The sequence below is a fragment of the Ambystoma mexicanum genome, chromosome 6q, assembly GCF_040938575.1.
Source record: "Ambystoma mexicanum isolate Mex_15411 chromosome 6q, UKY_AmexF1_1, whole genome shotgun sequence".
NCBI classification, from domain to species: domain Eukaryota; kingdom Metazoa; phylum Chordata; class Amphibia; order Caudata; family Ambystomatidae; genus Ambystoma; species Ambystoma mexicanum.
The window spans coordinates 1,267,497,553-1,267,524,738 of NC_090937.1; positions in this window are offsets into that span (position 1 = coordinate 1,267,497,553).

Here is a 27,186-nt window from a genome sequence, read left to right on the forward strand (position 1 = left end):
CGGACACACAATGCAGGATTCTTCAGCCTGGTTTTTTGGTCTTACGCTTACTATTCATGAGGTTTCTGGAAAGTAACGGTTCCTTCTCGAAAAGGTCAAGGGAAATTCCCTCCTTGAGATCCCCTTCTGTTTTGCCGTCTTTCTCCTCTCGTTCAGCTGCCATCTCGAAATGAATCTTTCCTTGTGTGCTTTGTCTCAATAGCCATGATTAGGGTGCGTTGATTCAGTTGTAGTACTGCCTTTTGCAAAAAAGGTGCAAAAGAATTGGTGAATTGCTCTAACGTAAGCATTTCTACCAATTCTTCCATTGTTTTGTTTTTAATCCAGAGGGCAACTGTATTTTTAATTTGTCTCCTAATTCAAGGGGGGTTTCCCCCGGCCTGAGTCTAATGAGCCTTAATTTTTGCCGATAGAAGTTCCAGGTTTGCCCTACCCTTTTTAGAAGCCCCTCTTTTATGGGTATAAAGATAGCACCTGGGAAAGGTTGAGTAGCTGGTAGGCCTTCTGTAGCTCACTGTTCAGCAGAGACCCTAAATTACATTTGTTTAGATTTTCTTCTCCTCCTAATTGCTTGGCTAATTGCTCAAAATTAAAAAAGAAATTCCCTACGTCTTGGCCCTCTTGGTATGGTTGTAGCATCCCTTGAGTTAGTAGGGGTCTTGCCTGTAAATCATCTTGAAGACATGTTTCAGCATGAATCTGATGGTCGGCCAGCTGGGCCATGATGGCTGTCAGGTCGGCCATGTCTTCCGGTGGGGTAAGGGTTCCCTTTGTCGTATTTTCTGAATCAGAAAAAAACAGGTCTTGACTCCCTCTGATAGGGTTTCAAAGTCATTTGATTCCTCCGAGTCTGATTCCGACAGAGGGGAAGATCTGGATAGGTTAATTGCTAAACCTGATGGACCAGGGATCAAAGCTGATTTGGTATCAAAAAGAAAAGGTTCAGGAAGGGTATCTGGTCTTTCCATCGAAAATGTATCCATCGAATGTAAATCCATTGAAGTTTATTCATCTAAATGCTTTTCGATGGATTTTAGGGTTAGGGTTAGGGATAGGGCAAGAGTTAGGTCAAGGATTAGGGCTAGGGCTAGGGCAAGTATTAGGGTAAGGGTATGGGTTAGGGTTAGTGCCCTTGGGGTTAGTGGGGGCGTTGGAGAGGGCCCACCCACCCCAAATAAACAATAAATACAAGTTACAGGGAGATGACCAGTGCTTAAATGCATTAAAGATTTCAGCACTGGACAAGGGTTACATATAGAAAATGGGGGTTGGTGTGGGGGGTTAGAGAGGGAACACCCCTGGGGGTAGAGGGGGTGTGGGGGGAGACCCCCCCAATAAACAACAAATATTACAAGTTACAGGGAGCTGTCCAGTGCTGAAATACATTAAAGATTTCAGCACTGGACAAGGGTTCAATTTTGAAAATGGGGGTTGTATGGGGGTTAGAGAGGGAGGACCCCTGGGAGTAGAGGGTGGTTTGGAGGGAGACCCCCCAATAAAAAATAAATATTGTAAGTAGACAGCTCCCTGTAATGTTATGTTCCATCGAATTGCCATGCAAAAAAAGTAAAGTCTTTTTTTCGATGAAACGGTTTCGATGGAAAAACACTGCATTTTATGTATAGGAATTCGATGGAACATATTTTGATGGAAGAAATGTGATGATACTTACCTTCGATGCATAATTTTCGATGTAAAGACCATAAACCTTTGGGAAGAGGTGGATTCAGAGCTCTAGGTCTAATGAAAATGTGTGTGGGTCGTATTTTTAAGCTTATTCAATCCCACTGTTGGATGTTATAGTGGGAAAGTGGAAGGGTATCTAATAACAGCTGAGTTTTGACAAATAAATCTTCATGACCAGTTGGCACGTGCAGCTGGGAAAACAAAACCGCTTTAAGAGTGGATACATGATCAGAATCGAGGAGTTAAACAATTCTATTTTCGCCTTTGTGTGGTACAATGATTATCAGCGTGGATTCCCAATTTGTGTCAATTGAATAATATCTCACTCTGCCACCATATGTAAGGAAGGCATGGTATCAAGACAGACACAGTTCAAGGGTGTTTATTGAACTTCAATTGGGTTTGAAAACCACCTATCTAATCCTAAATCTAAAGATAGGAGCAAGCTACGACCATCAAATAATAATAACGCAGTCCTAGTCTTGTCTGTCAAAATAAACGTGCCTATACTAACAAACCTATTGACAATCCTTACTTCTAAATACAAATAGTGTGGGAAACAATGGTATACAAAAATGTTCAAGAAATTATATGTCAGGATATTTACGCAGTTGGCTTCCCTCCTCCACGTTTTCAGCACGGGACAAGGTGGCACACCGGAACTTAGCACACTCTCTGGCTTCTCCAGCACGAGGAGCAGTTCAAAACCTCAACATCTGGGCCTTCTTTGCCAAAGTCTCTTTGCCATTCAAAGTCTCTTATTTCAGAAGGCCTGATGCAACACGACTAACCTTAAAGTTCCTTTCTTCTTAGGATTTCACATATACAACTTCTCAGGTGATTTACTGTTCACCCCCGGGTGTTAGGCAGAATTATATGCAGTAACCTTTGGGAACAACACACACAATTAAGACTACAAGTGACAGTACAAATTCACCGCTGGTACAAGCCTGTACTACACAGTAAAAGTGGTAGCGATGGCTGAGCAGCCAGACTTATCTCAAGAGTAAGTGAGCAGTATCAAATAGTTACACAAAGGACAGCAAGTACTATGATTCAAACAAACACTGATCCAAGGTTTCTGAGTAAACGAATATACATTTATTTACACATCGGTTGTATAACATTTCACTAAAGAGAAGCAGTCGAAAAATCACGTTACCAATAGACCACACCACTCCCAATACATTCTGGACAAGTTTAAACTCAAAACTAAGTGTGAGCAAAATGGCACTCCAGCAATTTAAAAAGGGAGGGAAAGACAAAGTTAGACTAAAATTGAGCAGTACCAACAGGTAAGTAAGCAGGGCAATCTAGAAAGAGGAACTACAGTGATGGAATCAAATCAAATAGGCTTAGGGCCAAAGTCAATAGTACAAAAGTCTTTTGCTCAAGATCACACACTTCAAGGAAGTTCGCGGTTAAGTATTTGCCAAGAGTTCCGGACGAAGTTGGTAGGCAGAAAAGTTAGTTTAAAGAGAAGAGAAGGACAAGCCCTCGAATTGGGTCCTCTTCTGTCAGCTCCTCGTCGGTTCTTTCGTTCCAGTGGCGACTCTGCCTTTCCAGACCCAGAGACCTGCTTTTTATGCAGTTTCCCCCCATTCACACAGCCTGGCTCTCAATCACACAGCAGCGCGGCTGTCCTGCTGAGACATTCAACACAGCCAATCATTTCAGAGTGTGTCATGGGTCTCCAAGGAGACATTGTGCAGGGAGTCCTAAACCCCTCTCCCACACCCTGTCCCCCCCAGACATACAGGTGCCTAACGAGGGCTTCTGTGTGGAAGCCCGCGAAAAGACGGTGAACAAAGGAATCAAACCTGGTTTGGCGCTCAGAGTAAAACACAAGAAAGACTTTTACACAAAGAAATGGCGAATAAACCCAGCCGGAACCGTAATAAAATATATATGGTCTAGCGGGTTTAAGTTTGAGGCTACCAAGATAGCCTAAAAACAATACCAAGGTAATTTAAGATAACCGTGGTAGGAAAAATAGGGTAGTTACCACTGCCACCAGCCAAGTCTTGATGAAAAGGGAGTGAAACATTGCTCCAAGAGAAACAGACAAAAAGGGATAAATATTAACCCTTTCCAGTACTCCATGTAAGATGGTGTGTACTGGGTATGTGGTTTTACAGAGACTAATAAAGTTAATGCCAACTTTATGTATTCTGGGAGACAGTAGACAACCCTGTGTCACTGCATTGAAGGTGCTGTGTAACAAACAGTAAAAAGATGATGCCTGTGGAGTAGGTGAGGCTCCACAGTGTATGAACACACAAATGTTAAACACACACAGCAAAACACATGTAAGAGTGGGAACAAAAAGGCTCACACTCTTATCAGGTGAAAGAAATAAATCCTAGGAATCCAGCAAAACTGCTAAGGGACTCAGGAGGTAAGGGAAATTAGCCATTCTTGAGAATTCTCCCTAACACGGGGTGCCCCTCTGCTGGGCTCAGACCCACTTTAAGACAAAGCCTTCAATTGGTCTTCTTTAGACAGGCTCGGACCTACTTTTCTTTACTTCATAAAAATCAATTACTTGCTCTCTTATTGATATAAACCTTTTCTCATGTTCGCTTTTGCCACTTCTCGGCTGGGTACCTTACAGAGAGCTTCGATTGAACATCCATGTGGTGCCGGACCACTCTGTCAAAGGTATTGTATTTTGCTTTTAAAGTTCAATCACTCATCCGCCTTTCAACTTTACTTGTGTCTCTTTTCAAACATGTTTTAACAATGTTCATTCCAGCGCTCGCCATACAATGTTGCTGCTTGCAACCTTGGATTCAACACAAACCGGTCTTGTATCGTTTCCCCAACTCACCGGCTATGTTGATTTCACTGACACTGCTTTGTTCTTGGAGCCAAGGACGGTACTGCAGCGGCTGCTGATTCTCCCCACCTTGATTATTGATGCAGGAGGGCCCCGGGTATCTCCGACACACAATGCAGGATTCTTCAGCCCGGTTTTCTAGTCTTACACTTCCTATTCTTGAGGTTTCTTGAAAGTAACGGTTCTTTGTCGAAAAGGTCACGGGAACTTCCCTCCTTGTGAACGCCTTCTGTTTTGCTGTCTTTCTCCTCTCGCTCAGTTGCCGTCTCGAAACTGCTGTTTCCATGTGTGTTCTCCTGCTCTGCCTTTTATACATGTGAGGAAGCTTAATGGAAGTCAGGTGTGTGTGATGTTCAGTAATTACCTGACCTCGCCTGACCATTGTATTGGGACACATCAGGTATAATGTTCGGTTGTTTGTTTTTTCCCAAAGCGGGCTGTCCGTGTGCAAGTGTTTGTGTTGTAAAAGGGGGAGGAAGTGTAGAGTTCCTAAATATCCTACCTGGTAGGAGGGGGTAAATGTGTTATAGGGTAGGGAATATCGCATCTCACCATCCGGTGTCCTGCTCCCACTCTCCAAAAATCCCTCACCCAGGTGATACTCCACACCGGTCCACTCCCAGGAACTGTATCCAAAAGCAATGTCAGTGTCCTGGCCACCTGGATGACAGATCCCTGTGGACTAGTGGGTGAGACACCTTCTGGTTTGTCACAGTTATGAATTGTGGATCTGACAATCAGGAGCAAGCAAAAGAAAACGAAGAAGTATTACATTTGGGTGGTTTCAGTTCTAAACCTCGAAAATCATAATGCTGAGGTGCTCATAAGTAAGAGAACCTTCCGGTGAGGAAGGATAGATCGGGGCAACGTGTTTGTCTTGGAAGCAAGACAACACAACACAACACAGGTTTGAATCCCAATCCCACTCTTAGAAACCACTCATTGGTATTAAGCGCGTTATAAATTAACAAAGGCATAGCACAGCAGCACTGGCAGATGAAAAAAAAAAAGCATTGCATTGAAGGCGTTGGAGTTCTAATTCCTCCAAAATCATAACTCTGAAGCAAAAGAATACCAAGAAGCATTAATATTGGTAGGTGTTGTTATAGAACTTCAACGGCCTGCAAGCAAAAGAGAAGCAAGAGGTATTGGCAAATGGTTAGTTTGGTGGCATTGACGAAAGAGAAAGAAAGAACCTTTTAAGGTCGGTAAAGGTTGTAGTAAGACTACCCAACAACACTCATCAGTGCCAACAAGCAAAAGCGAAGCAAGGAACACTGTACATTAGGAGGTGTGGCAATTGCCTTTCAATAGCACAGTTTCGATTTTTGGTTCTACAACTCCAGGAACTTTGAGCAGTAGTACTGCCAAACAGAAGAGAGCCAAGAAGTGTTATATGTTGGGAGATGGGCCTCTAAATATTCCTGATCCAATCACAGTGCACTGAAAAACGGAGGAGACATTGGAATAGTTGCATGTTCGGAGCTGTGACCCCAGACATTCCTGATCATAGCTCAGTGCTCAGGGCTGCTGAGAACTGAATACAAGAAATTGTAGTTTTAACCCTGCCAGAACACTAATAATTAACAAGAACTAAGAACTATCGAGAAAGGGCATCATTATTTATAGCAATCATGGCTGAAAGAAAGACAGAAATGAGATCCTGAAGGCTCAGAACCTTGGAAAATAAGGATATGCAATGAAATTGTTGCCAGCAGAAATGTAGTCAGTGGCCTGCGGAAAAAGGGCATGTGTGTTTAGGTATGGACTTCTCCCAAAAGAACATTCTCTATTTCCCTCAATGCAGGGCTGGATGAGACCCCCTGCACTGACTCCAGATATTGACAGCCCTCCAGATGATGTTAGGGGCAATCCCTCAACCCTTTTGCCAAAGCCGGATTCGGCTGAAGCAGACTCCATGCTCCACTATAATGATGAGTTCTCCATAGAAAGGCAAGGTCCCCCATATCACCACTGGGTTGGTGGTAAGGGGGGGACTGAACTCTTATTTAAAAACATACTTAATGTTCACATCTCTAGGAGCCCACCCGTTGATAACTGTGAGATTCTGCTTGCCTAGAACGTTATACCTCTATAAGTCTCTTGGTCCTGTATGGGCTCCCATATAAAATGCCCAACTTTAGGGACCAACTACTAGCTTGCTGCAATGAGCTAGTAAAACCCTCAGGCCATCTTATACTCATGGGCCACTTTAATCTCTTTAACGACCAAGATTCTGATGCCTTATCCCTTACTCACTCCCTTCAAGTGTTAAACCTCAGCTAACATGTGACGACTGCCACTCACCAGGGTGGTAATATCCTTGATTTGATTTTGATGTTTAACACAGAAATCTCCGCCCTGATGGTCAATACATGCCCATGATCCGACCAGCTTACAATCTCTTTAGATTTACTGTCACCTATATGCTTGCCCCACGCACCCAAGCTGCCTAAGAAAATGAAGCTAGCAAGAAATCGCAGGAATATAACTCCTGACACCTTGACAGACTCTGTCACACCCTACTTTGACAAGGTGTTTCACCTTGGGGATGCTGACTCTCTCGTAGCCTCTTTTCAACAGGCAATTGGGAAGGCAGTAGACACGCTACCCTCACTACAAGAAAAACCAATAAAAGATCAAAACAGAAGAAACATCTGGTTTAATACAGAGATCATTAAAGCTAGAAAAAACAAACGAGCTAGTGAAAGGATGTGGTGTAAAAATCCTTGTTCTAATACAGTTTGTAAATACAAGGAATCGGTACTCGAATATAAGCAATCTATTCTCACATCCGAACTGACCAATTGTAATGATAGAATCTGTCAAGCCAAGTCCAGCTCAAGGGAGCTTTTTACCATCCTTCGGGAGCTGGAAAGAAAGGATTCATAATTACCAAAAGAGATTCCTGGTGCCAAGCAATTCAGGATGAACTGATAAAAAAAGGTTTTGGCCAATCATCAATCCATCAAATCATGCCAACGGACCCCAGAGTGCCTTCCTGCCCAGCCAGCTAAACCATCCAACCAACAGCTGGAAGACCAGTCTTTGTTTTCTTTCTCTCGGGTCTCTGAGAGAGAGGTTCAGGTGATCTTAGCCAGCATGAAACCAACCTCATGTCTGGGTGACATCTGTCCAGCCTCTGTGATCAGGGAGTCTGTCTCACTAATACCATGGTTCACTTGGATAATAAATGCCTTCTTTTCAGGATCTCACATTCCAGCTACATTAAAGGAAGCTTGAATCACTCCACTCTTAAAAAAAGATGAGCTTGACCCTGAGCTTGAGGCCTATTACTAATGTTCCCTTCCTTTTCAATATCTTGTACAAAATAGCCTATTTGCATTTGCTGGAGTTCAAAGAAAAACACAACTTGTTGGGTTCTCAGCAATCAGGTTTTTTGTCTAGGCATGGAACAGAGACAACAGTGCTCTATCTTAAGTCCAACATATCGAGTATATTCAACGGCGGGCGAGTTGCACTTTTAATGATCCTCGACCTGTCTGCCGCGTTCGAGCTCATAGATCACTCTTTGCCCATCAAAAGGTTGATTAGTTTGGCAATTTTTCTGAAAGTGCTGCTCATGGATGGAGTCAGTTCTCCCTTCCTGTTTGGTCCGGGTTGCCGTTGAAGGTTCCCAAGCATCCCCTTTCCACCAGACCTGTGGTGTCCCACAGTGCGCATGTCTCTCCCCTACTCACTTCCTCCTTGCCACCTGAACAATCCATCCGGGCCGCCTGCAGAAGTCACCTGGAGCCCAGTCTTGACACAGCCGATATAGGGTTAGGCCCCGTTGGGCTGTAGAGGCCATTTGTATGTATTTGCAAGCTCGCCGAAGAGCACTATCTTCTTGTTTGCTGCCTTTATTGCTGAAGTGGTCCCCTGGCCCACACACTTTTCATTGACACATGTTGCTGTGTACTTCTTTCCATTTGGCCACGAGGTGCTCCTTCCTCATCTAGCAATGCACTGCTACGGTGTCCAACTTGCCTGCCATCTGATTGGCCCCCACAGCCCTCATCAACACTAATGAGGTGCCAGGAGGAATTAGCTGGCACCCTGTGACGAAGGCCTGGCCGCGGAGTGATCAGTGGGCACCCACCTTTGTTTCCCCTCTTCAAACTATGAAGCAGCATCCTGACTTCCAGCCTGCTACACCACGAACTTGGGCCTCTGCACCTCTACACTCTCTGCAGATATACCAGAGCGTAATGGCTGAACTTTTCCACTGACTCCTCCACTAACAACATCTGCACAAAAATTGTGCCTATCTCACTCTGCCTTCCTTGCCTCATCTAATCTACTTCTTCTTTCAGGGCATTGTGTGTTCCTCTTTGAAATTCAAATCCTGGTGTGTGGTTTTAACATCTTTGCACACCATTTTGCATTGCATTTTGTGTCCTTTTTTGAAATTCGAATTTAGGTGGGTGTTTTTAACATCTTTACATCCCATTTTGCATTGCATTATGTGTCACTTTTTGAAATTCGAATTTAGGTGTGCGTTTTAAACATATTTGCACCCATTTTAATTGCATTTTGTGTCCCTTTTTGAAATTTGAATGCAGGTGTGTGTTTTTATCATCTTTGCACCCCATTTTGCATTGCATTTTGTGCCCTTTTGCAACTAATAGGCCGCCGGGTGAGTTTGTGCTAGAACTGTGCTGTGCAGCCACTCCTGTTTCCTTCAGCTATCCTCTGCCGCCCCTATGGCACTCACCACCCCCCCTATCTTCCCTAACTGCTACACTATCACCTATTTTCCCTCTCTCACGAGGTCTGGAAGATAAAAGCATAAAAAAGACATCTTGTCCTCAAACCCTGGCCTACCCATCACAGACAGCTATCTCGGGAAACTTCCAGACAGGTCTTCACTGATATCCTCTTCTCTGTCCCTCCCCAGATCTTTGGACTCCTCCTCTCATATCTTCCCTGAGTGGGTCCCTTCTTCCCTCATATCCACCCTGCCATACTTTTCCTTTGAGAGCCTGGTCTGCAGGCTGGTCATCACTCCTCCCTCCTCTCTGACCATTGCCACTATCTAAAGGCCTCCTGGTTCTACCACCATGTTCCTCTCTGAATGGGCTGATTTCTCCACCTCTCTCCTCACGGCCACTTCTAAACTCTTTTGTGTGGGTAATTTCAACATCCACCTTGACTCTTGAATCATGGCATCCACTCTCTTCCGTGACCTTTGCACATTGATCTCCTTCTCCATCCTCCCTTCTGGTCCTACCCACTCGGCTAGACACACTCTTGATGCCCTCATCCATATGATCTTTCACTCTCCTCCCCACTGAGCACCCCACTCTCCTGGTCAGACCACTCTTTCCTCTCCTCTTACCTGGGCCCTCTCAGCCCTCTAACCGCTCCTCCGCCAGCCCTGCCAACCTCGTTCATGAACATCCGTGCAATTAAACGAGTGTCAGCTGCTGCCTTCGCATCTACCTTCACCCCCCCCCATATCTACTAGATTTGTCTGCTCCCTTAAGGTCTCCTCCAAACAGGTTTCCTCCTGCTCTTCCAGAACCATTGAGGACAATATTGGCTCTCTTGCCCCTGCATTTGCTGATCTCTGCAACCACTCTTTTGCTACTGGATCTTTCTCCTCCTCCCTCAAACACTCCCTTGTGTCCGCCTCCTGAAAATACCTTCTGCAGACCTGTCATGTCCAACCAAATACTGCCCAATAACTATCATCCCCTTCCTCAGGAAACTCTTGGAGAAGCGGGTCTTTCTCCAACTGATCCAGTACACTGAACTTGTTGGTTGCCTACACGACCATCAATAGGGTTTCCGATCATCCAGAGGCACGGAAACAGCGCTTTCGAAACACCTGTGAGGAACTGCTCACATCTCTTGATTCCAACTCCAGCTATTCTCATTCTACTCGATCTCTCCTCTGTATTTAACACAGTCAACCACTCCATCCTCATAAAATGGCTCAACAATACCCTAGGTATTTCAGAGAGGGCACTGAACTGGCTGACCTCCTTCCTCAGTGACCGTCCATCCCAGGTTATTCTGGGCTCTTTCTCCTCCCCCACCTCTATCTCCATCTGCAGTGTCCCCCAGGGCTCCAACGTTTCTCCTTGGTTTTTTAACAACCATATTGCCCCGCTTGCACACCTCATTTCCACCTTCTCCCCAAACTTCCAGTTTTATGCAGATGGCACACAACTCTTCTTTAAACTTCCCTCTAATCCTCTTCTCACTCCATCAATCATTTCTGGCTGTCTATCTGCCATCCAGTCCTGGTGTTCTTCCAATGTCCTCTGCCTCAACAACAGCAAGACTGAGATCATTCCTATTGGGACTCCGGCTCCCTCTTTCTCTCCCTCACTCTGGCCATCTTCTATAGGCTCTACCCCTTCTCCTTCATCTAAAAGCAGAAACCTTAGTGTCATCTTCAGCTCCTCTCTCTCCTTCATCCCTCACATCCAGGACCTTCCCAAGATGTTCCACTTTCAACTCCACCTCCTCAAAGGAATTCTTTCTTTCCTCACTTTCCCCAAATGTCTCTAGATCTCTGGTTCTCTCTAGACTAGCCTACTGCAATAGCATTTTACTTAATCTACCCTCTTCCTCTGTACGACCACTCCAGCTAATCCAGAATAGAGCTGCAAGACGTATCCTTGGCCTCAAGTCCACGGACCGTATCTCTCCAGCGCTAAAAACTCTCCACTGGCTCCCGGTTGCTGTAAGGATCAAATTCAAATCCCTCTGCATCAGCCACAATGCTTTGTGGAGCCGTGGACCACGCTATCTGCAACTTGCTCTCACAAAATACTCTCCCTATAGATCTTTACATTCCTCCGGCACCAACTCCCTGTGTGTTAAACACTTCACTAAACAGCAAGCTGGTGGCTGATCTCTTTCGTCAGCAGGCTCCCTCCTATGGAACAGCCTCACCCTTCCTCTTCTCTTGAGCCGGATCTCCTCAAATTCTGGAAGCTCCTCAAGACTTTCACCTCCGCCTTCCCTTCCTCCCTCCTCTGATAAACATCAAAGCTGCTGAGATTGGTGACCAGGGCCTTTATGTGTCCTCCTGCGCCCTGGCCTCCCACACCCAAACGCCTACAGCCTCCGCCCCTCTTATAATTTTACCTTGGCACCCACTGGCCTTTGCCACCACAGGCCTGCACTTACCTATTTATTGGTGGTTGTACACTCCACCTAGACACTTAAGTTAGAGCTGCTCTCTAGCACTTCCCACTTGATACACCTAGCACTTACCCCCTACTCCCCCACCCTTCTCTCTCTTTGCACTTGCACATTCTAAATGCTCACAAAGCCTAGTAGGTCTGCCTCTATTTTACAGTGTTATATCTAATTACTCCCATGTTCCCTTCCTGTTGCCCTGTGAGCGCTTTGAAACAAAATTTACTTGTTGTATAAGCACCTTACAATTGCACAACAAATAAATAAATAAATAATGTTCTATTCAATCTCTACAACAGGCCCTTTTTCTAACTCCCGGACAGTAGAGGTGTTTAATATGCAAACTATGCGGACAACACACAGGTTTTAATGGTACTCTTAGGGGACCATATCAAGGATACCGAGATGGTTAAGAAAATCTTTGCCACAATCCAAGCCTGGATGATAATGAATTCATTGGCAAAGAAGATGGACACCTCTTACAACTGTTTCTTTATTGCTGGCTGTTCAATTCCAGTAGCTCCCCATGTTGAAACTGTGGCCATATTTTCTGAATCTCAGTTCACTTTTGACAAACACAATGCACATCTATGATCCTCTTATGCCTACCTGAACTTTCTTCTCAGGCAAATTCACCATATCTTTCCGCAGGGAATCAAGCTGTTATTGCCTATGCACTAGTTAACTCCAAACTAGATTATTGTAACAGTTTCCTGTCTGGTATGTCGGCTGCTAACATCAACAAACTCCAGACTTCCCAGAAGGCTGCTGTCTGGGCAGTTTGTGGGCTAAGCAAGTTTCATCACATCTCCGGGGCAAGACGAGACCTACACTGGCTTCCAGTGAAAAAAAGGGATAACCTACAAATCACTAACCATAACCCACAAATGCCTTAATGTAGTCGCACATAAATACCTAGCAGCTCTCATAGTTAAGGCACTGGTCAGGAGAGTTTTGTGTTCCAACAATACCCACCTCTTATCGCTCCCACGCTACAAACTCCAAGCATAAGGGGGCTCCAGCTTCAACTGCTGAGACCCTCGCTCATGGAATGAGGTCCCTCTGACCTTACGATCTATTCCCCACCTGGCACATTTTTAAAACGTGTGAAAAATGCACCTCTTTGACAAAGGAGTAGACTAACCCCTTATATCAGCACGACTATGATAATCCTTTTCTGACGGCCAGACTTCCTTTCCCTTGATTCATGTATCTCCTTGTTTTGACCTGACTTTCTTTGTGAGCTCTGAGGCCTCTGCGTATGCAGCACGATATAAGAAACAAAGTTAAGTAAAGTAAAACGTTGTGATGAAAATACCTCTGCAGTGAAAGAGTTGGCAAGCAAAAAGCAGTCAAAAATGTAGTGCTGCTAGGGTCATTGTTAGGGTTAAGGAGGGTTTTGTGGGCTTGTGATTGCCTAATTTAGGGTTAGAATAGGGGTGAGGCTAAGGACAGGGGTTATGGCTATAGTAAAGATTTTAGATAGAATTAGGGTAAGAGTTAGGGTCATGGTGATTGCTGCAGGGTTGGTGATGTTGAGGTTTGCTCAGTTTTTAGGGTAGTCTAAGTGTCAGGGTAAGTGTTAGGTTAGGTGTTAAGGTGAAGCCAGGGCTAATAGAGTAATGGTCTTGGTAAGTGTTAAAGAAAGGGATAGGGAAGTTGGGTAGGGCTGATGATGTTCGAGTATGATGGGGTTAGGATAAACCTAGTGGTCAGAGAAAAGTAAGCATTACGGTAAGTATTAGAGTTGCAGTTAGGGTAAGGCTAAGGATAGGATTCGAGCAAGGGTTTGGGTTAGGGCAAGGGCTATGTCATTTATGGCAAGCTGGTGATGAGGTTGGAATTAGGTTCACTATTCATTTTCCATTGATTTTGTATTGAGTAACATGCGAATAAAGTACTTTTGCACTCTGAACGGTTAGTGTTCTGTGAGAGATCAGGGCAGCAAATAGAATTTGGGGAAGGTTTAGGGACGGTGTTATGGTGATTGTAGAGGTTTTATTAACTGTTTGTGTCATTGTCATGGTTATAGCCTTGTACGTGTGTGTATTTAAATATAGTTTTGACGACCTTTTTACTTGCAACATTGTCACACTTTGCATTGATTGTATAGAATGACCTCATTTTTTAAAACAACTTTTTGCTTGCTTCATTTTCACATGCCTACATTTTGCTAGAGACATTTTCACAAACAGCCAAAAAAGTTGCAGACTCAACCCATCAGAAGAATCGATCATGTGTTGCCCGACTTCATTTTCCCAAAATTTTACATCTGGCAGTAGTACTTAGTTTGCATTGTAGGTGGCCATATCCTGAGGGCACTGTGTCTAGGTCATGCAGTTTAACCATGTCCTTGGAACAACTTCCCTGGGTACTTTGCTGCAGGGCCTGTGAGTATGCTCTGTGTTGTGACATGGTTACGTGACGCCTGCAACGGAGTGAAGCAACTCCGTCGCAGGGCATAAATAAGACAGTCCAGCACATGCACCGCAGAGTGTAGTTGGAACCCGAACGGAATACCCGCGTGAGAGTCCATCTGTAGGGGGCCCAAGGCTATCGCAATGCAAGGCTCGGTGGCCTTATAACAATTGCGATAAGGAGGTCACTCGCCCGTGCCCACCTGCTTGATCAGCTGAGCTGACAGGTATAAGGGAACAATCAATCCGCTCGGCAGCTGTGTTGGCACACAAGGAGAAGGTGAGACACACCCTATGACACGCTCGCAAGAAGGAGGTCGCGGCTTCCCAGCCAGGGAAGTGCACGTGTGCCTGCAGGACAATTTTTGGAGCACTTAGAAGTGCGTAATTTCAACAAATGGCTCCTATGGGGCAGCCACAGACTCTCTGAGGGACCATTTCATCCTGTTGGTGAACTTGAATTACGAGAGATTCCTAATGTGCGGGCCAAACAGAAGGAAGACGAGTCGTTGAACACATTCCATGGCAGGCTTAGGCAACTGGCGGCCACGTGCGCTTGGATAAGTGAGGAGGAGATGGTGCGCAATCAGTTAATTCAGGTGTGCGCCACAGGAAAATTGTGGTGACAGATCCTGAGGGAACTGGGGCTCATCCTGGTATGAATTCTGGAATTGGGGCGATCCTATTAGCTGGCAGACACAAGGGCTTCTATAATGGGCAAGGTCATGAAGATGGTGAAGCTGGAGGATGTCTGCATGGTAGGGCGCCAGCAAGGTGCCAGGGGCAGTCGGTGTGGAATGGGACCAGACTTGCTGTCTCGTTGCATGCTGTGCGGATGCGACCTCCCACAGGCGGTTGAATACCCTGCAAAGCGATGAGTGTGTGTGAGATCTGGGGCAGTCGATAATTTTGCATGCTTTTGCAAAGCCCCGGGGCAAGTCGATACACCAAAAGGCCCTGCCAAGATGGGCATGTTTGCTCAAAGACGATTACTGAGGTTGGCCCAGGTGGATCAAGACGAGGACCAGCCCAACCATGATCCTGACCCAGATGATGAAGAGGAAGACGTGTTCTTCATCTCTAGTCTCAGTGACCCCAAAGGCAAGAAGAAGAGGCAGCTGAGATGCGCAGTGTTGGTGGAATGATGTGAGATCCTGGTACTTATAGATACTGGGGCAACTGTGAATGTGATGGTCTTGGAATATTATGAGGGGCTGCCAGGCCCGCTTGCTCTGGCTCGGGTGAAAGGGAGAATCTTCACCTTCGGTGGTTAACAGCCATTGCCGCTAAAAGGGGCGTCTGTCTCGAGAGTGGGTCATGGGCCAAACACCATCATGGTGAGATTCTTTGTCACCAATATCAGCAAGGACACTCTGCTGAGCTGTGCCGCAGCCCAGTCCCTCGAGATTGTCAGCTTCACATATGGGGTCTACGTGGAGTACATTCACAAATTGCTGCAGAGGTTTGAAGAGGTGTTTGTGGGCATCGGAAAACTGGTAGGGGATCCAGTGAAGCTGCATATTGATGAATCTAACCACCTAGCCTAGTAGAGATGGACATCATTGACATTGTAGAGGGTCCAACTCTGTGGGTGTCACCGATAGTGGTGGCATGGAAGCCGAAACACCCGGAGTCAGTTCGGATCTGTGTAGGCATGCGTCTGTCCAACAAGGCTATCAAGGGGGAAAGGCACCTCATGCCCACACTGGATGACATCATTGCAGAATTACAAGGGGAAAGGTTCATCTCCAAACTGGACCTGATGGCGGCCTACCATCGGGTGGTCCTGCACCCTGAGTCGCAGTACATCACAGAGATTTTCCAAAACATCATACGCGGGGTGCTGGCCGACCTGGCCAGTGTGATTAACATCAGTGATGACATTTTGATGATCGCTGGGTCCAACACTGAGCACACGGAGAGGCTAGAGAAGACACTGGAGTGTCACAGGGGCTCACTCTCCAGAAGGAGAAATGTGAATTCTTCAAGGAAAGGATCGAGTTCTTTGGATTTGTATTTCAGCAAGGAGGCGTGTTGCCGGATCCCAGGAAAGTGAGAAACATCAAAGAGGCAAAACCACTGGAGTCGGTCACAGAGGTGAGAAGCTTCCTCGGTATGGTGACATGCTGTGGGCGATTTACCTGGAATCTAGCAACGCTGTCTGTGCCACTGGGAAATCTGATGAAGAAAGAGCGTAAATGGCAATGGGGCCCACTGGAACAGAATGTATTTGAACAGATCAAGACGGCTCTGACAGCTGAGAGCACTATGGTATTCTTCAACCTTGCTGTAGCATCAGAGATTGTGGTTGATGCAAGCCCTTTTGACTTGGTGCAGTGCTGACCCAGCAGAACTTGAAGGATGATGTACAGCCGGTGGCATTCGCAAGCACAGCCTTGATGGAGACAGAGCAGCGCTATTCCCAAATTGAGCGGGAGGACCTGGTGGTGCTCTGGGGGTGCACGCACTTCAGGCTCTATGTGGTAGGGAGACCGGTAATGGTGCTGACAACCATAAGCCGCTGTTATCAATCATGGCAGGATCATCATTGAAGCCACTAGCTTGGATTCAGTGGTGGATTCAGTGGTGGATGCTAGCCTTGTTGGAATACAACTCCTGTTTGGTGTACCGGCCAGGGGCAAACAATGCCGCTGACTACTTGTCCAGACATCCTGGAATTTCTGGACAGAGTCTAGGAATGGAGTGATGGAAGTTGAGGAATTTGTCAGGCTGGTAGTGGCATCCAACATTCCAAACTCCATGTCCGTGCAGGAGCTGGCAGATAGCTCCCCCCGGAGTGTTTCTGACTACTCCGGGAGGCCCTCAACAAAGGAGAGTGGAAGTGGACTCTGATGGGGCTGGACAAACACACCCAGGACGCAAAGACTTTGCTGGAACATCTGTGGAAGGTGAGGAGTGAACTGTCATTCATGGACTTGGGGCTGCTGTTGAGAGGCCAGAGGATGGTCATGCCGTCAGCGCTGGTTACAAAAGTCATAACGCTGGCACATCAAAGGCATCAGGGGTAGGCCAAGACCAAGTCCCGATTGAGGATGAAGGTTTGGTTCCCCAACTTGGAACTGCTGATGGATGAGTTTGTGAGGAACTGTGTGCGGTGTCAGGCAGCAGCCCCCTGTGCAGAGAGAACCCCAAATCGAGTCAATGCCAAGAGGCACAGGACCGTGTGAAGTGGTGCACATAGGTTTTGGTTCTATAGGGAGAGACGTACACTTCCTAGTGGCCATTTATGAATGGAGCAGATATCCGTAGGTGGAGTTTGTCGAATCAATATAATTTGAGAACATCATACTTGGGGTGGAGAGGGTTTTTGCATCCAACGGGTTCCCAGTAGATGTGTGCACCGATAATGTCCCACCGTTTCAAGGGGAGAGTTTTGTGAACTTTCTGAAGGAGTTCAGAGTCAAGAACAGGTAGATATCAATGCTGTGGCCCAGAGAGTATGGGGAGGCTGAGCGTTTCATGCAAACACTGAACAAAGTAATCAGGATCGCCCATGGGCAGGGTCAAGCCCTGCATCAAGCGCTCTATCAATTCCTGGGGGAATACAGGGCCACTCCACACTTCTCCACGGGAGTTGCCCCTACAGAAGCACTATTCAGAAGTTGCCTGTGAGGAATTTGACCATCTGCCTGGGCTTTTTGATTTTTTGATAATGAAAATGAATGATGGGAAATCAACCTCCAAAAAATGTGTGAGGCCATTCTGCAGCCATTCCATCGGCTTTCCGCACAAAAAACATAGTTACGTGTACTCCGGGAAGACACATCCTACAGGTGCCGTCTTCCCCTGTCATATTCAGCTGGAATGTGACAGCCACAGGTACATCAAAGCATCTCAAGGAGGGGGAAGGCATACCTTCCTCCAGCCATGGGCAGCCTAGTTTAAATATCAAAGGCACCATGGATCTGCTTTCCTGTTGTGTTCATTCAGCTGGTGGCGGTGCATACTAACGAGAGATAGTTAAGGGAAGCCTGAAGGGGCTGGGTTGCCTAACAAGACAACAGGAAAGCAGGGCTAACACCCCTTTGGTATGCAATGTGTCAGCTTGAAGCTAGTTCCCACCTCTCTGTATGAAAGGCAGTAAATGGCCTGTCTGTGTCCAGCAGTTGCCGCAGGTGTCCCTGTGGAGCAGACCCCTTTCAGAGGGATGAAGGATGTGATTTGGGGGAGACAGGAAGTCTGCTCCCATCAAAAACACAAAGGGAGACCTGCGCTTCAATCAAGAGTCACAGAGGGCTCGGTTTACCAGAGAGACACTTTGATATACAACAGACAGGGAGACGGGTGGGACTTAGGTATATGTTGTCACCCCTTACCTGTCCTGTAGCAGAGCACTCTGTCCTGACCTCATGCATAACAGAATATTGTTGGTGGGGACCCAGGATTGGTACATTAAGGTGGGCTTAGCCTGCACCAATCACTGGGGCCCATTTGGCTTTAAGAGAGGGCTGAACCCCTCACTTGGCATATCATCTTATGACTTCGAAAGGAGTAAGAAGGACTCATTTGGACCACGGCTGAAGGTACAGTGTACCTTACATCTTCCACTAGTGAAGGGAGGCCAGGTGTTCCAAGAGGGAAGCAAGATCCCTCCCCTAAAGATTTCCCAGGGAACAGAGGGAGATACCGGACTCAGAGGACCTATCCAGCTGCTCCAGAACTGGTACCCAGCCAACACACAGCATTCTCTGCTAGGTTCTGCCAGCAACCTTCCTAGGTGGGAAGTGCCGGAGATATCTGAACTAAGGAAAAGGCTGTTTCCTGCAATCACTCTCCTGAGCTTTGGGCTGTCTGCCTTGAAAGGACGACACAAGCCCTGCGAAGAATCCAGGAAGAGTGCCACAAGAGCATCATCCAGCATCCATTGGACAATTTCGGGACAGTCAAGCCCTCGAACTGCATGCGGCTGCACCGCTGACTGTTGTCTTGCTGCAGTCACCAGAGCCGTCCTAGACACCTCTACCAGCATTCCAGATCCGCCAATGAGCAGAGAGACAGCGATTCTTGGTCCTGAGCCGCCACACCGGCCAGCCTGCGCCGTCTGTCCAGTCTAGCTTGCCGAACTGTCTGCCACCTTATACCTGAAGCTGTCTCCCATCACTAACTCTGTCTCAGGAGCTGCAAAGTGTCCTGGAACGGCCTTGACGCTCTCGAGCACCAAGAACTTCTTCGGCACCATGTACACTGTGGTTCTGCCCCCCTGGTCCCTCTCCAAAGGCCCCTAGAGATAGTTATGACCCTTTGCCCCCTTGTTGCTGGAACCGTATAACCTTGAACAGTAAGACTGATTACTTTACCAACTACCCTCCTGTCAGTACCCAGAGAAGATTCCTTTCCTTAGTGAAATGATCTGTCCTCTGTGTTCCTTTACAGGGTGCGTTGTATTTTATAGTGCTAGAACTGTCTGTTGTAGTAATAATAAAGTAGATATTGTTATACAACCTTGACTGGACAGTCCCTTTTATCATTGGGTAATAATTGTATTTTCACTGTGTTGCAACTAACCAACGATCCATGATCTTGCGGAGATAAACCTGCTGTTCTGTCCACGTTACCAAAATTGGGCAAGGTGGTTTATAATGTTCTTGTGTTCCCTTCTAGTGTACTAGAGGTGTGGGGCTGATTGATGGTTTAGAAACCGATATTTATCCCTGGACCACTGGTGCCCCGAAAGTTGATTCGTCACAGTGCCCTCATGGGTTTTTGACAGGCAGTGAGCACAGAGAACCTAGAGAGATTGACGAAGAGCAGGTGGCCGAAGAGTGAAGGATGCGCAACGAGTGGGAGAACATCAGGAGGAAACTGCATCCGCCAACCATATTCCTAGGCGATGAGGTGCTTGTCACGAACCAGCACCCGGAAGGCGAGATCTTGCAGCCCTATGACCCAAAGCCGCTGGATGTGGTAGGAGTAAAAAGGTCCATGGTGACTGCATCTGATGGAAGGACGACAGTGACCAGGAACTCAAGTTTTTTAAGAGGCTCATTGGCAGGAATCCAGTCGACCTAAGCCTCATACGGAGTGAGACTGACCAAAATACTGATCAAGCATGGAGCCGTCAGAGCTGACAGATCCTGGCCCTGGGGTAGAAGAAGAATCCAGAGGGCACACAGGTTGGAGATATCCCCTACGGGAGTCCAGGTGCCACCCATCACGTCTGAAGGACTATGTGGTGGACGATTAAAGTGCTGTCAATGCTGCACTGGACGAAACCAGAGACTGATGTGGTTCATTGTTGACGTTAACTGCATTGCTGATAAGTGTTTAGAGTGATAACAAGTTTGGTGGGCATATTATGTTAATTGTTATGAAAAAGGAGCATTGTAGTGACGTGGTCACGTTACGCCTGTGACAGAGTGACACAACTCCGTCACAGGGAATAAATGGCAAAAGTCCTGCGCATGCGCCGCAGGGTGCAGGCAGTGCCTGGAGGGAATACCTGCGTGAGCGTCCATCTGTGGGGGGCTATCGCAATGCAAGGCCGTGTGGCCTTATAACACTCTGGAGGCACAGTTCCACAGACAAGAAAGCAGACATGCCTGCCTATGGTGTCCTGCCAGCACAGTTACTTTGGCTGGAACTCCTGCAGCCATGGTTTTATGATGTGTATGACGCTGTGTATAATCCCTGGACAGCAAACTGCAACGGAGAGCAACCATGCTTCTGGCACAGTTACCCCTGTCTGTGGGGCAAGGCGGGCAGCCATGACCTGGAGGCACTCTGCTTGTAAAATGCCTTTGACCGTACCTCTCAATTCCTTTAATAGCACTATTTTGTGGTCAACCGCATCAAAGTTTGAATACGCTGTATCACATTGTATAGCCTGCTGTAGAGGAAGATATCCGTCCATTTTGGGACGTTCTGGAGTGGTAGCTTTAGAAGATTAGTCAGCCAGTGGAAATAAAATTTGCCAGTGAATAACAAATGACCTCCGAGGTCGTCTTTAGAATTCTGAAATGAATGCTATTGATTCAATTAGAGCTGATGTTCGAAATCAACCTCTTTCTGTCCATTCTGGCATGTTTACCAATTATTAAATGGTCAGTTAATATGTTAATCGTTTTCTGCTTGAAACGTGCTTATCGAATTAGCTGTGACGCATTCGCCATTCTTCTGCAGAAGTGACTTGCAACGAGGAATGCAGAAACACCCGAAAGGAAACTGATGAGAATGCTAACCTTAGGCAAAGGCTAAAGAAATTACGGAAGTGCGCAGTTACTTTTTTAAATGGTTGACCCTCTCATTGGGTGGGCCTCAGAGCTGAGATTTTTCTTCTGGTCGCCTGCAATCGCCCCTTGACGCTTAAAAGACAACATTCACAGAACAAACATAACAATATTTTAATAGAGCTACGACCACAGCTGTAAAAACTATATTAATTTCACAGACAACGATGTTATCATACCGCACCCGAAAACAGTGTATTCTGCATCTGCAAGGCATCGCAAAAGAATTTACGATAGGAGGCAAACAATAAAGAGGTTATTTTGTGAACATAAAACTAAAACAGCATTGTTGATCAGGTACTAGGAAACACTATCTATTTGACCAAGCTGCCCTGATGGTACTTCTATTGTGTCTGCTGCTGTGCTCATGTTAGTCCCTTTCCTTGTATTACCCTGTTTTTTTAATGAGAAATATAAGTATGGTGAAAGAAAATCAATTATTCTCGGCTGATAGCACTAAATCGTGTTTTAATAAAGTAAACATTTGCTAATTTCACACCATCGGAATCGGAAGTGCCAAGTGCTGTGCACTGCACCCCACACAAGGGCCCTCTAATTGCACTCCATAATTAGCAATAAAGCAAAGGAAGACAGGTGGTTATACTAAAGCACACTCTCCTCTCCTCGTGATTGGACTTCTTCTCCTGCTGCAATTCATCTCCCTTAGGCTGCGGCTGCAATTTCTCTAAGATATTTCTTTCTTAATTTTACTGCCGGTGCCAAAGATGGGGTTTCCTCTCGCCAGAGAAGTGTGCCTTGCGGTAGGAAAGTGAGGTGGCCCCGCCTCTTGAAACCAGCTACTCGCATTTTAGTATGCCCCTACCTCTTGCAGGGTTCAAAGGCTTTGAGGCGCAATAACACAATATCGTTCATTGTACTTGGAGGGCGGTCCTGTTATAATCAAATCTGACAAATGGCGGTCCTTCCCGGGGCCTTTTCTCTTTTTTTTTTTCAAGCCCACTTGTCAGTCCATTGTTTTTTTTCAGGAAAATGTGAGCCGTGTTTTTATGACAGCTCGACAGATAATTTTTGGCCACATTGCTGCTTTTGTTGCAGTAATTTCACGTGATAAATTCCGATGTGAGGGATGTGGCGTTCGCAGCTCTGAGTCACCATTTTGCTCGGTTCCCATTACAGTTATTCCAGCTGGAATTGACACGATGATTCATTCCATCAGCTTTGCATAGAAAGCTCATTCGTGGCCGCATTCGTCTTCTTCCTCAGCTGCAAACGGGCATTCGCCATGCTTATATCCTGATGGATAGAAGGCTCCTCTGTGGAGGCGCCTAATGAAAATCCTTTACAATTTGCGATATGGAGAACGCGGGGGACAGTTGGTCTTCTTGCAGTCGTAAAAACTGTTCTTTGAAGGGATTTCCAACAATGATGGAAATGGAAAAGTTGCAGCGGCCTTAATTCACTGGCGCCCAGTGCAGGGCATCTGTTCTCTGCCTCTGGGTGCTCCCTAATAAGTCTTGTAAATGAGAACACGTATGGCATCATTTTAATTTTCATGACTTTTTAATGCTCCTAGCATTTCAGATATGCACGGACAGTTCTAAAGGCGCGAGCATGCAGTTTCATTTTAGATTGAGAGAAAAGGTGTGCTTCCTGAAAACTGGGATGCTCCTACAAGGCATCATGTGGGCATCTAGGCCTAGTATGATATGATATGATAGTTTATATATCGCCTATACACAATGGGCCTCATTACGAGGTGGGCGCAAAGGGATACCGCGCACCGTTAAGGACATCGGTGCCGGTAATCCCTTTGCGCCCTATTACGAGGTCCCTTAGTGGGTCCCTTCCTTAACGCCTGGTTTCGGGGCCCGTTAAGGGACTTCAGAGCTAATAATTTGCGGTACCGTTATTAGCGCCTTCCCCCTTCCCATTGAGCCCTATGGGGGCTGAAATGGGAATGGGAAATGGCTTTTTCAATGGGGATTTACCGGTCCCGCAAAGGTCGGAATAGACTGGTAAGTCCCCATTGAACGAGGGCGGACTCGGTACCTGTATTGGAGGTAGTCATGACGCTAATAGCGCCATGACGACCTCCAACCTCGTAATGAGGCCCAATGTGTTTCAAAGCGTTTCAAGTCAAGGGAGGGAACTAGGGAAAACACAATGACATTCTTACAAGTACTCTGCCCAACGACATTAGGTGGGGGAGAGTGGGAAGGAAATGGAAACAGACAGGGGACTACCGTATTAGGCCTGATGAAATTTCTGGTAGAGCCGGAGAAAAACAAAAGGTGAGGGAGAGGGGTGCAGAAAGGGAGGGGAGGAACAAACAAGTGACTTTAGTACTAGGCCTGAAGAGATTTCAGACAGTGCTGAGGGGGGGACAAGTAAGGGGAGAGGAGACAGACAAGGTTGCTATCCTACTATGTCCAGGGACAAATCTGATAGAGTAAGGGCATAGAAAAAAGTAAGGGGAAGCGGGAGGAGATAGGAAAAGGAAGAAAGGGAGAGAAGAAGAGAACAGAGAGTAAGCAGTCAAAAAGAGGGGAGAGCGAATACAATTGCAGAAGTCAGTAGTAGCACATAATGTTGCAAGCCAGGATACCAGATGAAGATGGGAAAAGCATGATTAAGGGCCACCATGAGTACAAGATGCAAAGGAAGTCCAGCATGAGAGTTGAGAAAGGGTGACGCACCTTGAAACAATGAAGTCCATAAAAGTCAAATCCTGCATTGGCCACAAGACGGTGATGGTGAAACCAGAATGTATCTGGACAGACTCCTGCAGAAGTTGGCTGGAGCCGGAGGGAGGGGGAGCAGGGCAGAAGAATCAAGCAAAACAGGTAGCACCTGTGTGCGAGAAGGGTGCGGGGACAAGGGAACATCATGGGGGACCAGAGGTGGTGGGGATGGCCTGTGGGGACAGAGGGAGTAAACACATGTTGGTCCACGCTTACTTGCTGTCTGAGCAGGGGTTCAGGCCGTGGGTCCTCCTGGTCCGAACAGGTCCAAAAGGAAAGGAAATATGCAGAAAAGGAAATAATAGCGATAGTTACAAAACCTACAATATGAGAAATGTTGGTCAAAAGAAAATGCCACCAATTAGTTAAAACTATAAAATGTCCTGTTGCAGTGTAAACAGGTGTAATCTTTGTGTTCCTTCTCTTTGACCCATACCTTTTTCTGCTCCCTGTAGACAGGCAGCGACTTGCCTACTCTTCTCCCAGCTCCTCGAGCCGCATAAGAGGCACCACCCTCACTCCTCAGACTTCCAGTTGCAGAGGAAGATAGGCACGCCCCCTATGCCAGCTTTTGTTTTTTGGTGAAGCTTTTGTTGGGTGGTGTCTGTTAGTTTTTGTATTCCATGGCCCAGAACGGACACCTGCAGCGTTTGCAGATTGGGGGTTGTAGGCCCACCCATGGGGGACACGTGTTCTGCTTTTTAGCCATGTGATTAATTTCCTGTGCTTCAGAGGATGGATCCTCATGGGACTTGATCTTTGGAACTTGCCCTCGAGCGTCCCTGTGTCTGTCCCTGGGAAGAACTTAACTGTTGCTCTCCGTTTACAAGGCTTCCTGCCTCTTGACATTCCTTATTTTCCTTTAGAGTGCCGTGATGGGTCCGAGAAACCTGTCATGGAGCATGACGGGGCACCACCGCAGTAAAGCAGGCCCAGAGGGAAACCTCTTCTATGTTGTTTTTTTATTAAATGTGACTGATTTACTCTATGCATTTCAGAAAAACTCATGAGGTTTGATACTCTTGTCCAGTTAATGTTGAGCGGGTTCACCCCTGAGAAATGTTTTTAAATAATGGGTTAAAATGCTTCATTTTACAGCACACCTTGAAAAATTGTGTCCAAACCCACAAAGCTTGTATTTGATTGCGTAGGGTAACACATGTAAAAATCCAATAGATGCAAGTCACAAACATTTCATGTATCATGTTTGCTTTAACATGGACACCGAGTAAAAATTCCCCCTCAAATCTCCTAAATCAGAGGCTCGCTCACCAGCGCACACTTATGCGACCACACACGTTCATAAACATTTACTGGCGCTCTCATACACATTCACCATTCTTTACTCTTTCACCTGCGTACCCATAAAATACACTCTTTCATTCATGCACTTTATTTCCTTACCTGATGCCCGGGCCAGAATTTGCTGCACTGCCATCAGGACAGGCTCCCACAATGGCCCTCTGGCTCCTGTGCAACATTAAAAGGAAACAGGGAGTACTTCCTGGCACTGTGACATGCACGGACGAGCCAGAGCACTCTCTGCTCGATACCCCAGGCACTCTGAATGAATGTGCAGGGAGGTGCAGAAGTGCCACCTATGCATATTCAGAGCTGCAGTACCCAAGCCTGCATCGCCAAAGGGCCATGAAAGGCTAGGGAAGCAAAATGCCCTTGGCCTTGCATGGCCCATTGGATATGTGCGCTGGGGTACACAAACTGTCAGTTCAAGCCAGGCCAGGAGCGCTCCCTCAGCTGCAGTGGTCCATGATTCCATTGGGCTGGCCTAGTGGCTAGTCTACAATTGGTGGGCCGATGCTCGATCTCCCATTATGGACGAGCCCCCTCTGCTGTTAGGGCATTTACACAAAATCTATTTAATTGATCTATGGGCATGGGGCATAGACAATATGACATGCAGTAAAATTGTATGGCTGGTAGAAGTTATGGTGAGTACTACAGCCTCTTTATATAATAATAGCCTGGACATCACAAGGTGCAGCAGGATACACCGAGCAATGCATTGCGTTCCGTACTTTTATTGATTTATAGAGTGAATATCAAGTAGAACTAATTGCATCCAGGTCCGAGGATATCCCTGATCAAACAGTACACACTGCAGAGTCATGCAAACATTAACAGAAAAGAAAGGTCGTTAGAGCCTTCCGGAAACTGATATAGGTTCTGAATCGCAAAGCATAGGACGTTCCAGAGACGCGGTGCAATAACTGAGAATCTCTGGGTGCCCCTGTTTTGTATTTCATCTTCGGAATATATAAAAGTAAATGGTTTATCTTTCTAGGTAACATGGAGCCAACATTTTTTTAAAAAGGTTTTATTAAGGTACTTTGGAGTAAGCCCAGTGATGCATTTAAGGCCCAGGAACGAAATAAAAAGTGGCCCAAATATTTCAAAATTCAACCTGTTTGTGACACACTTTGCGCAGTACCTTGAGCACATTGTTGTATACATTTCTGAATAATGGTTTGTTTTAAAGCACAAGTTGCAACTACATTGGTCAAAACTGGATGGCTTTAAGAGGCTGTGTTACAGCAGGTTAAGAGGTTCTCCAACCTAAGTAAATGACTAAGGGCCTCATTACGAGTTTGGAGGCAGCCATGGAGCTAGTAGCTCGATGGCTGCCTCCAAACCGGGCTCCTTTACCGGGTTCCTGCATTGAGGAATAACCGGGTCATTCCAACATAGGAGGACCCATTAATTCCTCCTTGCAGGAACCATTCCCCATTCCCATTGGAGCCCCCATAGGGCTCAATGGGAATGGGGAGGGAGGTAATAACGGGCATATTACATCTGGCCCGTTATTACCAGGCGTCTGACCTGGGTCCCGCAAAGGGAAGCTCGTAATCGGCACTCCCGTAATGAAGGGGGCCGGTCCCGTACCGGCCCCCTTCATTACGGGAGCGCCACCCTTATAATGAGGCCTGAAGAGTGTTGTCAAATGGTGCATTGGAAAAATGATATTGATGAAAACCAGTTTGTATCATAATGTCTGTACAATATTTACCATGTCACGCTAAGAAGCATATAGACACTTGGACGGTGGTGGACTGGCCTACAGGGAGCTCTGGAAATTTCCCAGTAGGCCTCTACACCATCGGCCTCTTTTTGTGGGCACT